Source organism: Suricata suricatta, chromosome 16 (genome assembly GCF_006229205.1).
Source record: "Suricata suricatta isolate VVHF042 chromosome 16, meerkat_22Aug2017_6uvM2_HiC, whole genome shotgun sequence".
NCBI classification, from domain to species: Eukaryota; Metazoa; Chordata; class Mammalia; order Carnivora; family Herpestidae; genus Suricata; species Suricata suricatta.
This window is the reverse complement of record NC_043715.1, coordinates 49,575,685-49,588,369: the sequence shown is the minus strand read 5'-3', so window position 1 is coordinate 49,588,369 and position 12,685 is coordinate 49,575,685.

Genomic DNA, 12,685 nt, shown 5'->3' with positions numbered 1-12,685 from the left:
TGCAAACAAGTGTCCTTTTCACGGTCTATTTAGTGCCACATTTTTTGCATTTTTGTGCTCTCTGTTAGTGGTTTTCCTGTTGAAAACAGGCCCCCAGAGCAGTGCTGCCCAGCGTCCCTCGGCGCAAGAAGGCTGGGAGGTGCCTTATGGAGAAAATGTGGGAGATGTCTACATGCCTTAGAAAAGCTTCCTTCAGGTGTCAGTCAGCGTTGGTTGACCTGAGTCCAAGGTGAAGGAATCGACAAGAGATATTATGTAAGCTGTTTTCAAACCGAAACACACAGAAAACAAAGTTACATATTAATGGTTTCTTGAACATGTTGTAACCAGAAGCCGCTGGGAACCTCACGCTGTACTCCGCCCCCCTCCAAGAACAGCGGTTCAGGATTCGCTAGTTTAGTATTGGCTGCGGGTTTATAGAACATAACTGCAGTGAATGAAGAGAATCAGCTACTATAGTCACTTTTTTAAAATGTATATTCATTTTTGAGAGAAAGACAAATCCTGAGCAGGGAGGGTCAGGGAGGGAGACACAGAATCAGAAGCAGGTTCCAGGCTCTGAGCCATTAGCACAGAGCCCGATGCAGGGCTAGAATTCATAGACTGCGAGATCATGACCAGAGCCAAAGTCACCCCAGGCGCCCCTCTGTGTTGTTTTCTAAAACTGCAGTGTGAACCTATAATTATCTCAAAGTAAAAAGTTAAATTAAAAAAAAATGGAGGAAGCAACGCTTGGCCCCCTGGCGAGCCAGGAGCTGAGCCACTGTTCACCGGTAGGGTACTTGTAAGGTTTTCAGCAGTGAGGGATGTGGTCAGAAAGCTTTCTGAACGAGTGAGCCCAGGTCCTTATGAAGTTATGAGGTAGCCTCAACTCTGGGGGCAGCTCAAAACAATGATTCAAATGATTGAGAGCCCGTTACCAAAAAATATCAGTATTTTGGTGATTAAAAACAGCACGTTGGGGGCTCCTGGGTGACTCCGTCGGTTAAGCATCTGCCTTCGGCTCAGGTCATGGTCTCACGGAGCCCCACATCTAGCTCCACACTGGAGGTGCAGAGCGAGCTTGGGATTCCCTCTCCCCCCTCTCTCTGTGTCCTGTCAGTTCTCTCTCTTAAAATAAATAACTTCAAAATTTTAACGTTTATTTGTTTTTGTGAGAGCGAGAGAGCACACGTGCCACACACACAGTCTGGGGAGGGGCGGAGGGTCAACAGCAGCGAGCCTGATGCAGGGCTGGAACTCACGAACGGTGAGACCACGACCTGAGCCGAGGTCAGACACTCAACTGACTGAGCTACCCAGGAGCCCCCAAGTTTTTAAATTTTTAAGATTTTTAAAAATAGGGGGCTCCTGCTTGGCTCAGTCAATTTAGACGTCAGACTTCGGCTCAGGTCATGATCTCACGGTTAGCAGGTTCGAGCCCCGCGTCGGGCTCTGTGCTGACAGCTCAGACCCTGGAGCCTGCGTCGGATTCTGTGTCTCCCTCTCTCTCTGCCCCCCCACCTCGCTTGCACTCCGTCTCTCTCTCTCTCTCTTCAAAAATAAATAAACATTCAAAATTTTTAAATAAACTTTAAAAAATAACATGCTGCCCTGGAACACTGACAACAGCTTTAGTCATCACTGGACCACACACGTACACACATACTGTGATTTTGGAGATTTATTCAACTTCAACAAACACTTCCTTTAAAAACATTTTTTAATTTAATTTAATTTAATTATTATTTTTTTAATGTTTTTTATTTATTTTTGAGAGACAGAGAGAGACAGCGTGAGCAGGGGAGGGTCAGAGAGAGAGAGGGAGACCCAGACTCTGAAGACAGGCTCCAGGCTCCGAGTGTCAGCACAGAGTCCGACACGGGGCTCGAACCCACACTCGTGAGATCATGACCTGAGCTGAAGCCGAACGCTCAACCGAGTGAGCCACCCAGGCGCCCCCCCAAAATTTTTTTTAATGTTTATTTATTTTTGAAGGAGAGAGAGGCAGAGTGTGAGCAGGGGAGGGGCAGAGAGAGAGGGAGTCACAGAACCTGAGGCAGGCTCCGGGCTCTGAGCTGTCAGCACAAAGCCCGACGCGGGGATTGGCCTGAGCCGAAGTGGGACACAACCAACTGAGCCACCCAGGCGCCCCCTTCAACAAACACTTCTTCAGGACTTCCATGTGCCCACCCTGTGCTGGGCAGTGCTAGGGACACAGAAGTGACCAAGCTCCTTCCAGCCCTGCCCTCCTGGGACTCACAGTCTAGTGCTGGAGACAAGACCCATCATGGACAGGGACTGAGTGGGAGTGGGAGAGGAGATCCAAGGAGGCTGCGGAATCCCAGAGTGGCTGTTGGATCTAGGCTGGAGGGAGAAATCAGAGAGGGCTTGCTGGAGGAGGGGGTCTGAGCTAAAAAGGATGAATAAACACAAGCCAAAGGAAGAGGGTAAGGAAGGATTCCTAGGAGAGCAATGCAAATGCGCAAAGGCCAGGACGAAAAGGGCACATGGCCCTATCCTGGGGGTGTGACAATATTTCTGGGGCTAGAGCATTATGGGAATCATAAGGGCAAAGACTTACAAAACAATCTATGTACCAGGCCTTCTACTGAGCACTTCATGGGAGATAGTGTATTCATTTGTCACCATCGCCCTATGAGGAGGGCCCGATTTATTGATGAAACAATGGAAGCACAGGGAAGGGCAAATGACTCCACCAAGGTCACACCCCTGTAAACAGTGGATCCTTCCGGGAGACGCCAGATGAGAACTGTGGAAGGAACGCCCCCAAGGCAGAGTCCCCAAGTCCTTGAAGGGGAATGACATGAAGGAGACATGAGCTGGAGGTGAGGACAGTGATAAATAAGCCACACATTCAGGGACACCTGGGTGGCTCAGTCTGTTAAGTGTCTGACTTTGGCTCAGGTCATGATCTCACTGCTCATGGGTTCGAGCCCCACATCGGGCTCTGTGCTGACAGCTCAGAGCCTGGAGCCTGCTTCAGATTCCGTGTCTCCCTCTCTCTCTGCCTCTCTCCCACTCATACTCTATCTCTCTCTCAAAAATGAATAAATGTTAAAAACTTTTAGGGGCGCCTGGGTGGCTCAGTCGGTGAAGCGTCTCACTTCAGCTCAGGTCATGATCTCACAGTTTGTGGGTTCGAGCCCCGTGTCAGGCTCTGTGCTGAGAGCTCAGAGCCTGGAGCCTGCTTCGGATTCTGTGTCTCCCTCTCTCTCTGACCCTGCCCTGTTCACATTCTGCCTCTGAAAAATAAATAAATGCAAAAATAAAATTAAAAAAAAATTTTTAATAAGCGACACATTTAAAAATAAATTTTTTTTGAGAGCGAGCGAGCAGGGGAGGGGGCAGAGAGAGGGAGAGAGAGTCTCAAAGCAAACTCCACACTCAGCCCCAAGGTGGACCTTGATCCCACGACCCTGGGATCATGACCTGAGTCAAAATCAAGAGTCGGCTCATCCAACTGAGTCAGCCGGGTGCCCCAATAAACTACACATGATAAGCCCGAGAGCCAGCATCCTGATGTTGTGGCTTCTGTGGCCTGTGACCTTGAGGTTGACAGATCCGGAGCCACAGGCGCAGAACACAGGCTCTCCCCAGCCACCTCTGCCCTAGGGTAACCCCTAGACTCATTATAATACATTTGCATTGCGGATACAGCTCCCCCATTCCTGCTGGGTGAGGAAAGCCTGCCCTGATGGTTCCTGGCTTTGACCTTGTGGAGTCAAAAACTCTCCCTTGGAACTTGAACCTGTCAGAGGAGTTTCCCTAAGGACTAGACCACCCCCACGGTACCACCACCCTCCCTGAGGTTGTTTGGGGTATTGGATGACACCTCGGGGCGTCGCTCACGCAATGTAGACTGTGTCTCCCCCATTGCAGATCGAGTCACACCCAGGCAGTCTGACTCGGAGTCTGGCCTCTGACTATGATGTTGCCAAGAGAGCGCCAAGGATGTGGGGAGAGAAAGGCCTGGAGGGACGCGTGAGGGGAGAGGGGGTCACAGGCACGGTGGACAGTTCCTTGGAGCTTTGTCCCAAGGGTGCTGGGTGCTGGGTTTTCTCTAAATAAGCTTTTATGGAAGTACGTATTAGTTATCTGCTGCATAACAAATTATTCTCCAAGTTAGTGTTTTACTTTTTTTAATGTTTTATTTTATTTTCGAGACAGAGAGAGAGAGAGACAGTGTGAACAAGGGAGGGGCAGAGAGAGAAGGAGACACAGAACCGGAAGCAGGCCACAGGCTCCAGGCTCTGAGCTGTCAGCACAGAGCCTGATGCAGGGCTTGAACCCACGAACCGTGAGATCATGACCTGAGCTGAAGTCGGCCGCTTAACTGACTGAGCCACCCAGGCGCCCCTTAAAACGACGACGTGTTTAGGGGCATCTGGGTGGCTCAGTTGGTTGGGCGATTGATTCTTGGTTTCGGCTCAGGTCACGATCTCACGGTTTGTGGGTTCGAGCCCTGAAGTGAGCTCTGTGCTAATAGTGTGGAGCCTGCTTGGGATTCTCTCTCTTTTTCTCTCTCTGCCCCTCCCCTGCTCTCTCTCTCTCAAAATAAATAAATAAACTTATAAAAAATAAAAATAAGCAGGGAGGCATTTAGAATGGAGTGACTTTAATACTTTAATAGCCTAGATGAGAGAACTCAAACCTAACCCTCAAGGTTAAGACACAGAAACCTCAGGACAACCAGTGACAGCCAATTAGGCTTTTCCAAATAAGGTAACTGGCCAGCTACAGCCAATCAAATAATCTCCTTGCCTCGCTTCCCTGTCTTCTCTACAAAGTCAGTCCCCAGCTCCCGTCCCTGGAGGGCTCCTAACTCCATCTGGGTCAGCGCTACCTGCGCAGCATTGGTTTTTGCTCAAATAAACTCTTAAAATGTTTAATATGCTTCAGTTTTTTTTTAGTCTTTCTTTTGAGAGAGAGAAACACAGAACGTGAGCCAGGGAGGGGCAGAGAGAGAGGGAGACACAGAATCTGAAGACAGGCTCCAGGCTCTGAGCTGTCAGCACAGAACCCAACACGGGGCTCGAACCCACGAACCACAAATCGTGACCTGAGCGGAAGTCAACAGCTTACTGGGCTGAGCTACCCAGGCGCCCCTTTTCAGTTCATCATTTAACACACAGGGCAGCTGACTCCTCCAGAGCATGTGATGAGAGAGGGAGGGAAAACCCAAGACAGAAAGCGAAGTCTTTTCATAGCCCAGTCTCAGAAGTGACATGCCTTGGGGCGCCTGGGGGGCTCAGTCGGTTGAGCGTCCGGCTTCGGCTCAGGTCATGACCTCACGGTTCGTGGGTTTGAGCCCCACATCGGGCTCTGTGCTGACAGCTGGGGGCCTGGAGCCTGCTTCACATTCTGTGCCTCCCTCTCTCTCTCTGACCTTCCCTGATCGAGCTGTCACTCTCTCTCTCTCAAAAATAAAGAAAAAATATTAAAAAAAAAGAAGTGCTTTAAAAAAAAGTGGCATGCCTTTACTTCTGCTATATTTTACTCCTTGCGAGCGAGTTACTACGGCCAACCCACACTCAGAGGGGCCCCCACCTACAAGAGATGGGGATGGTGGTATAATGAGAAATACATTGGGGCACTTGGGGGACACAGTCAGTAGAGCGCATAGCTCTTGATCTCAGGGTTGTGAGTTCAAGCCCCTGGGTGGGTGGAGAGATTATTTAAATACATAAACATAAACATATACATATATATATATTAAGGACGCCTGAGGGGCTCAGTCGGTTAAGCGTCCGACTTCAGCTCAGGTCATGATCTCGTGGCTCGTGGGTTCAAGCCCCACACTGGTCTCTGTACTGACAGCTCAGAGCCTGCAGCCTGCTTTGGTTTTGTATCTCCCTCTCCCTCTGCTCCTTCCCTACTCACACTCTCTCTCTCTCTCTCTCTCTCTCAAAAATATATACACATTAAAAATTTTTTTATAAAAAAATAAGATACTTAAAATTTTTTTAAATTGAGGATTTAAAAAAAAGCACAGTAACCTCAGGATCAGGATTATGAATTCATTTCATTTTCATTGTCTATGAGAAATGAGTAATTTCAATATTAGTGGGACATTATATGGCCTTTAAAATAGCCACGAAGTGGGGCTCCAGACTGGCTCAGTTCGTGGAGTGTGTGACTCTGGATCTCTGGGTTGTGGGTTCAAGCCCCATGTTGAGTGTAGAGAATACTTAAAAATAATTTTTAAAAATCTTAAACAATAGTAATGATGTTTTCTATAATTTTGGTTATTTAGCTCGAATTTTAATGGTTCTATATGTATTTCTAGGTGCATCTTCTATTTTTTTAAGTTTATTTACTTATTTTGAGAGAGAGAGGGCACAAGTGGGGAAGGAGCAGAGAGAGAGAGAGAATCACAAGCAGGCTCCGCACCACCCCTGTGGAGCCCAATGTGGACCTTGAACTCACCAACCCTGAGATCGTGACCTGAAGTTTAACCAACTGAGCCCCTTCTATAAAAAAAAATCTTAAATGACAAGATTTGATTGGCTTCCGGTTGGTGAACACACCCACCTGCTGGGAGGGTGGTACATCCCAGGGGCCCAGAGACAGAGCCTTCAGGCTCTTCATCTGGCAGTTCATCGTATCCTTTATAATACCCTCTATAATAACCTGGTGAATGCGAGCAAAAGCTTCCCCGAGCTTTGTGAGTTGTGCTAACATAGGATCCCGCTGAGGAAGGGGTCGCGGTAACCTCACCCGCAGCCAGGGGGTCGGAAGCAGGGTGACACCCTCCACCTGTGATTGGTGCCTGAAGTGGGCGTGGTCTTGTGGGACTGAGCCTCAGCCAGAGGGGTCTGGGGCTGTCTCCAGGGAGATAGCGTCAGAGTTGAGCTGTATCTATAGCACACCGTGCACAGGGGTGAGAAAGTGAGCAGGAAAGTTCTGGAAGATCTCCCTATTCAAGTGGGGAGCAGGCCTGGCGTCCAGGGCTCAGAAAGGCTTTGAGCAGGGAAGGAGCATGGGCTCACATCTCACATCTTAGAGAGAAAGGAGAGAGTATTGGCTTCCTTGCTGTTCCTTGACACAGCAGATGTGCTCCTACCTCAGGGCCTTTGCACATACCGGACCTCCCTTCCCCTAGATGTCATCATCTCACCCTCTCACCTTCTCCTTCAGGGTGCCCTCCTCCCCAGGCCTTCCCTGACTAGTATCAAGCGCTGCACCTCCCTGACCCCCAGCGCTATCCTCTTCCCTGCCTTCCCGGACCACCCCCTATCTATGGCCATGTGGCTCGTTCTATATTTCACTTTTTAACTCCATCACCACCGGTCATGTTGAGCTGCTCCCCTGAGCAGTTTAGTCTATTCCCTGCTGTGTCCTCTGTGCCTGGATGGGTCTAGCCCACAGTGTGTGCTGGGGAAATAGTAGTTGAATGAATGAATGAAGGAACAAGCTAGGGGTCAGGTCAAGGGGGACTAGAAGGAAGATCAGGGGCACAGGGTGGCTCAGTCCATTAAGTATCCAACTTCAGTTCAGGTCATGATCTCACGGTTCGTGAGTTCGAGCCCCCTGTCAGGCTCTGTGCTGACAGCTCAGAGCCTGGAGCCTGCTTCAGATTCTGTGTCTCCCTCTCTCTCTGCCCCTCCCCCACTCTAGCTCTGTCTCTCAAAAAGAAACTAAGAAAAATTATAAAAAGAGAAGACAAATTTGTTATTTTACAAATCTGAAGGTCTGAAATGAATTGTATTGGGCTGAAATCAAGCTGTGTTCCTTCTGGAGCCTCTAGGGATGTGTCTCTTTCCTTGCTATTTCCGTCTTCTAGAAGCCTCCCATATTCCTTGGCTCCTGACCCCCTTTGCCTCACTCCTACCTCAGCTACTATCATTCCCTCTCTCTCTCTCTCTTTATCTCTCTCTCTCTCTGGCTCTCCTGCTTTCCTCTTTTCCTTATTAGGACCCTTGATGACCCAGACCGATCATCCGAGATAATCCTCCCACTTTGAACTTCCCCGTGTAGTTGTATGTGCAGGCCCTGTGCCGTGTAAGGGGACACATTCACAGACCCGGAGAACTAGAACATGGACAGCTTTGGGGGCCATTATTCTGCCTACCTTAATTATCTTAGTAATGAAATATAGAATTAATGTTAATTTTGCCTATTTCTGCTTTTTTTTTTTTAATAAAAATTGTTTAATTTTGAAGGAGAGAGAGACAGAGCATGAGCTCGGGAGGAACAGAGAGAGAGCGAGAGAGAGGGAGACACAGAATCTGAAGCAGGCTCCAGGCTCTGAGCTGTCAGCACAGAGCCCGACGCGGGGCTCGAACCCACGAACCGTGAGATCATGACCTGAGCCGAAGTTGGCCGCTTAACCCACTGAGCCCCCCAGGCGCTCCCCTTCTTCTTTATTAATGTGGCTACTAGAAAAGTCAAAAGTTCCTGTGTGGCTTCCCTTCCGTCTCTGTCGGACAGCTGTCCTGTCACGAGAATGTCCGCTCTAAGCAGACGGGGGGTCCATTCTCTTTACCACAATGCTGGCGCGGTTCCTGGCACATAGTGGGGCCTCAATAGATATTTGTGGAGGGGCTAAATATTATGGATGTTTGTTCCTGATGACCTCAGACACTCCTACTTCCATTCCACCTCCTGGCTTCCTCCTCTTCCTCCTCTCCCAAGATAACGGACCCAAGGTAGAAGAATCCAGACTGGTCAGGGGAGGAGAGATTTGGAACAACCCTGGAAGGCTTTCTGGAGGAGGGAGCGAGGCTGGTAAGAGAAGGAATCCCAGGCCAGTAAAGGTCTTACAGATGATGACATTCTCCCTCAGAATGTGAGCCTGGCTGTTCCCATGGAGAAGTCCCACCCTTTGGCCCAAAATGACGGAGCTATGGTTGCCATGACGACCTGATATCCTCAGGATGGCAAAGTCTGTTCCAGCCAGATGCCCTTTGGGTGGGATTAGTGTAATGTGGAATTAAAAATAGCAGCTCACAGGGGCGCATGGGGGGCTCAGTCAGTTAAGCCTCCGGCTTCGGCTCAGGTCATGATCTCGCAGTTTTGTGGGTTCGAGCCCCGCGTTGGGCTCTGTGCTGACAGCTCAGAGCCTGGAGCCTGCTTCCGATTCTGTGTCTCCCTCTCTGCCCCTCCCCCTCTCATGCTCTGTCTTTCTCTGTATCAAAAATAAATAAAACATTTTTTTAATTAAGAAAAAATTTTTTAAATTAAAAAAAAATAGCAGGGGCACCTGGGTGGCTCAGTCGGTTGAGCCTACAACTTCGGCTCAGGTCAGATCTCACATTCGTGGGTTCGAGCTCCACGTCAGGCTCTTTGCTGACAGTTAGCTCAGAGCCTGGAGCCTGTTTCTGATTCTGTGTCTCCTTCTTTCTCTGCCCCTTCCCCTCTCATGCTCTGTCTCTCTCTGTATCAAAAATAAATAAAACATTAAAAAAAATAGCAGTTCAGGAGAGAGCTAAGCCTTCTATGTCAAAGCTCATGGATCACACCGTGACACGTGCTGTGCGGCTGTCACAGTCAATGGCAGACCCCCAGCTCCCTGACCCGTGGCCCCCTGGGCTCTGTTGCTGTTTCCTGTTCTAATTCTCGCACAATTCAAAATGCACAGAGATGGCCTGCTCCAGGAGGCTGGCTCCTCAGCAGCTTGACCTCTTCTCCTCCAAGACCTGGCCCTCAGCCCACCCTTCTCCCCGCCTCCGTCCTGTGCCCAGAGCGGACACCTCACAACCGACAACCACACACTTCCTCCACCATTTCAAGTTAAAAAATTTTTTTTCTGTTGTTGTTGTCAAAATGATCTAATGTTTATTTATTTTTGAGAGAGAGAGGGAAACAGAGCATGAGCAGGGGAGGGGCAGAGAGAGGAGACACAGAATTCGAAGCAGGACCCAGGCTCTGAGCTGTCAGCACAGAGCCCAACGCGGGGCTCGAACCCACGAACCGTGAGATCATGACTTGAGCCGAAGTCGGAGGCTTAACCGACTGAGCCACCCAGGCGCCCCCACCATTTCGACCCCTACGAGCCAGCCCACCCCAGCACGGCCCTGTGGACCTTTCTGGCTCACTTCATCTGGTGTCCTAATTCCTCCAGCCTCACCAGGACCTCACTGCATTAATCCCACTGTTTTGCACTGACTCAGCCCCTCAGGACCACTCAGCCCTCACCCAGCTTAGCGCCTGAGGCCAGTCACTGTCCCGCCCTTAACGCCTGGGCTGCCTCTCCATCAGGGGTCTGAGAAATAGCTGGAACCCTGGCGCCAGGTCCCGGGATAACTTCAGTACCTTGGACCCCAAGATGGCGCTAACGATGTCTGGCAGTGTGCTATCTGAACTTGACCCCCATGGGGCTCAGACCTGTAAGGGTTTTGCATTTAAAATATTTTTTTAATGTTTATTTATTTTTGAGAGAGAGAGACAGACAGAGCATGAGTGGGAGAGGGGCAGAGAGGGAGAGGGAAACACAGAATCCGAAGCAGGCTCCAGGCTCCACACTGTCAGCAGAGAGCCTGAGGCAGGGCTTGAACCCACAAACCAGGAGATCATGACGTGAGCTGACATAGGAGGTTCAACCGACGGAGCCACCCAGGCACCCCGCTCCTAAATTGTTTTTAATTGTGTTAAAAGGTACATTACATAGGGGAGCCTGGGGGGCTCCATTGGTAGAGGGAGCATGTGACTCTTGATCTTGGGGTTATGAGTTCAAGCCCCATTTTGGGTGTAGACCTTACCTTTAAAAAAAAGATACAAAACACAAACTTTATTATTTTATTTTATATTTTTAATGTTTAGTTTTGAGACAGAGAAACACAGAGAGTGAGTAGGGGACCGTCAGAGAGAGAGGGAGACCCAGAATCTGAAGCAGGCTCCAGGCTCTGAGCTGTCAGCACAAAGCCTGACACAGGGCTCGAACCCACAAACTGTGAGATCATGACCTGAGCTGAAGTCGGAGGCTTAACCAACTGAACCACCCAGGTGCCCAAAACGTTATCGTTTTAACCATTTAAAAGTGTAAAATTCAGGGCTCGAGCAGCTCAGTCGGCCAAGTGCCTGACTGTTGATTTAATCTCAAGTCATGATCCCAGGGTCGTGGGATCGAGCCCTGCATCAGGCTCTTCACTAAGCGTGGAGGCTGCTTGGGATTCTCTGTCTCTCCCTCTCTGTGCCTCTCCCTTCTTGCGCTATCTCATGTGCTCTCTCTCAAAATAAATAAATAAACATTTCTAAAAAATAAAAGACAGGTTCCTGGGTGGCTCAGTCGGTTGAGTGTCCGACTTTGGCTCAGATCATGATCTCATGGTTTGTGGGTTCAAGGCCCACGTCAGGCTTTGTGCTGACGGCTCAGAGCCTGGAGCCTGCTTCGGATTCTGTGTCTCCCTCTCTCTCTGACGCTCCCCTGCTTGCACTGTCTCTCTCTGTCTCTCAAAAATAAATAAAAAACATTTTTAAAAAATGGAACCATTCAATACTTATCCTCTGGGAGGAGCCAAGATGGCGGAGAGGAAGGGAGCTGTGTAAACTTCGTCTGCTCCATCGATCGAACTGAGAAGGACATTACTCTCATCTGCAAGAGCAGAAGGAGAAAATACGGACTCCAGAAGGAAGAGAACCTGAAGGATACCTGACATTGGCTGCACGAAACCTGAATCCCGGGTGCCAAAGGGAAATAATAGCCCCCACCTCTGCACGATCCCGGCAGGGAGATGGCGGAGGTGGAGACCTGGGTGCACGTGCAGGCTGCAGGAGCCTCCAGCCCATTTCCAGCAGCTCCCAGAGCCTCCAGCAACAGCTGTGAACTCATTCCTCCCCCAAGGCGAACTTGATCCGCAGCCGGGGGTTGGGTCTGTGGCGGTGCCCGCGCACTTCACCTCCTGCTGCGCATCTCGCCTCAGGCAGGGGCAGCCGAAATCCCAGCCTGAGCCAAGACAAACGGATTCCTCCCCCGAAGGAGCCAGCCACCTAAGCAAAAACATCCCATCTGTGGTAGCATAAACGTGCATGGATTAGAACTTTGAACCGAGGCGGGCCTGGAAAATACAACTCGGCTCAACCGCGGCACAAGGAGATCGGACTCATTAGAGTGGCCTACAGTTCGTAGTTCAGCGGAGGTTTCTCTGTACGTATTTTTTATTATTACATTTTTTACTTAAATTTTTAAAAATTTTTACTCCTTATTTTCCTTTCTCCTTTCTCCTTTTTTTTTTTTTTTTTTTTTTTACCTTCTTGCAAGCCAGATATATTCTCCTATATCTCATCTCTACCTCTCCCCTCAACTGGTCATACACTTTTAGACTGTCCACTGTCCTTTGTTATCTCTGACCTCCTTTATTTTTTTCTTTTCCTTTTTCTTTTCTTCTTCTCCTCTTTTCGTCTCTTTCCTCCCCATTCTCTTTATTTTCTTTCCCCCTTTTAATGTGTTCGTTTGTTTGATTTGTCTGTGCGTTTGTGTGTTACTATTCCCTCTGTGTTTGTCTGTCTGTTTTCCTTCTTAGGGCCACACCAAGAAACAAGCCAAAGTGTGCATGACAGCGAATCCCAAATATTGCTGAGTAGGGAAATAAAATACTTACAGGCACAACAAGAGAAACTGAGAGACACCATTAAAAGAATATTTCCTGAAACGACCGGCCCTGGACAGTCAATAAGCCTCCTTTAACAGAGAAATATTAACAGGTGCACAGTGCACAATGAGCTTTCTAAAGGTGACAAGAGA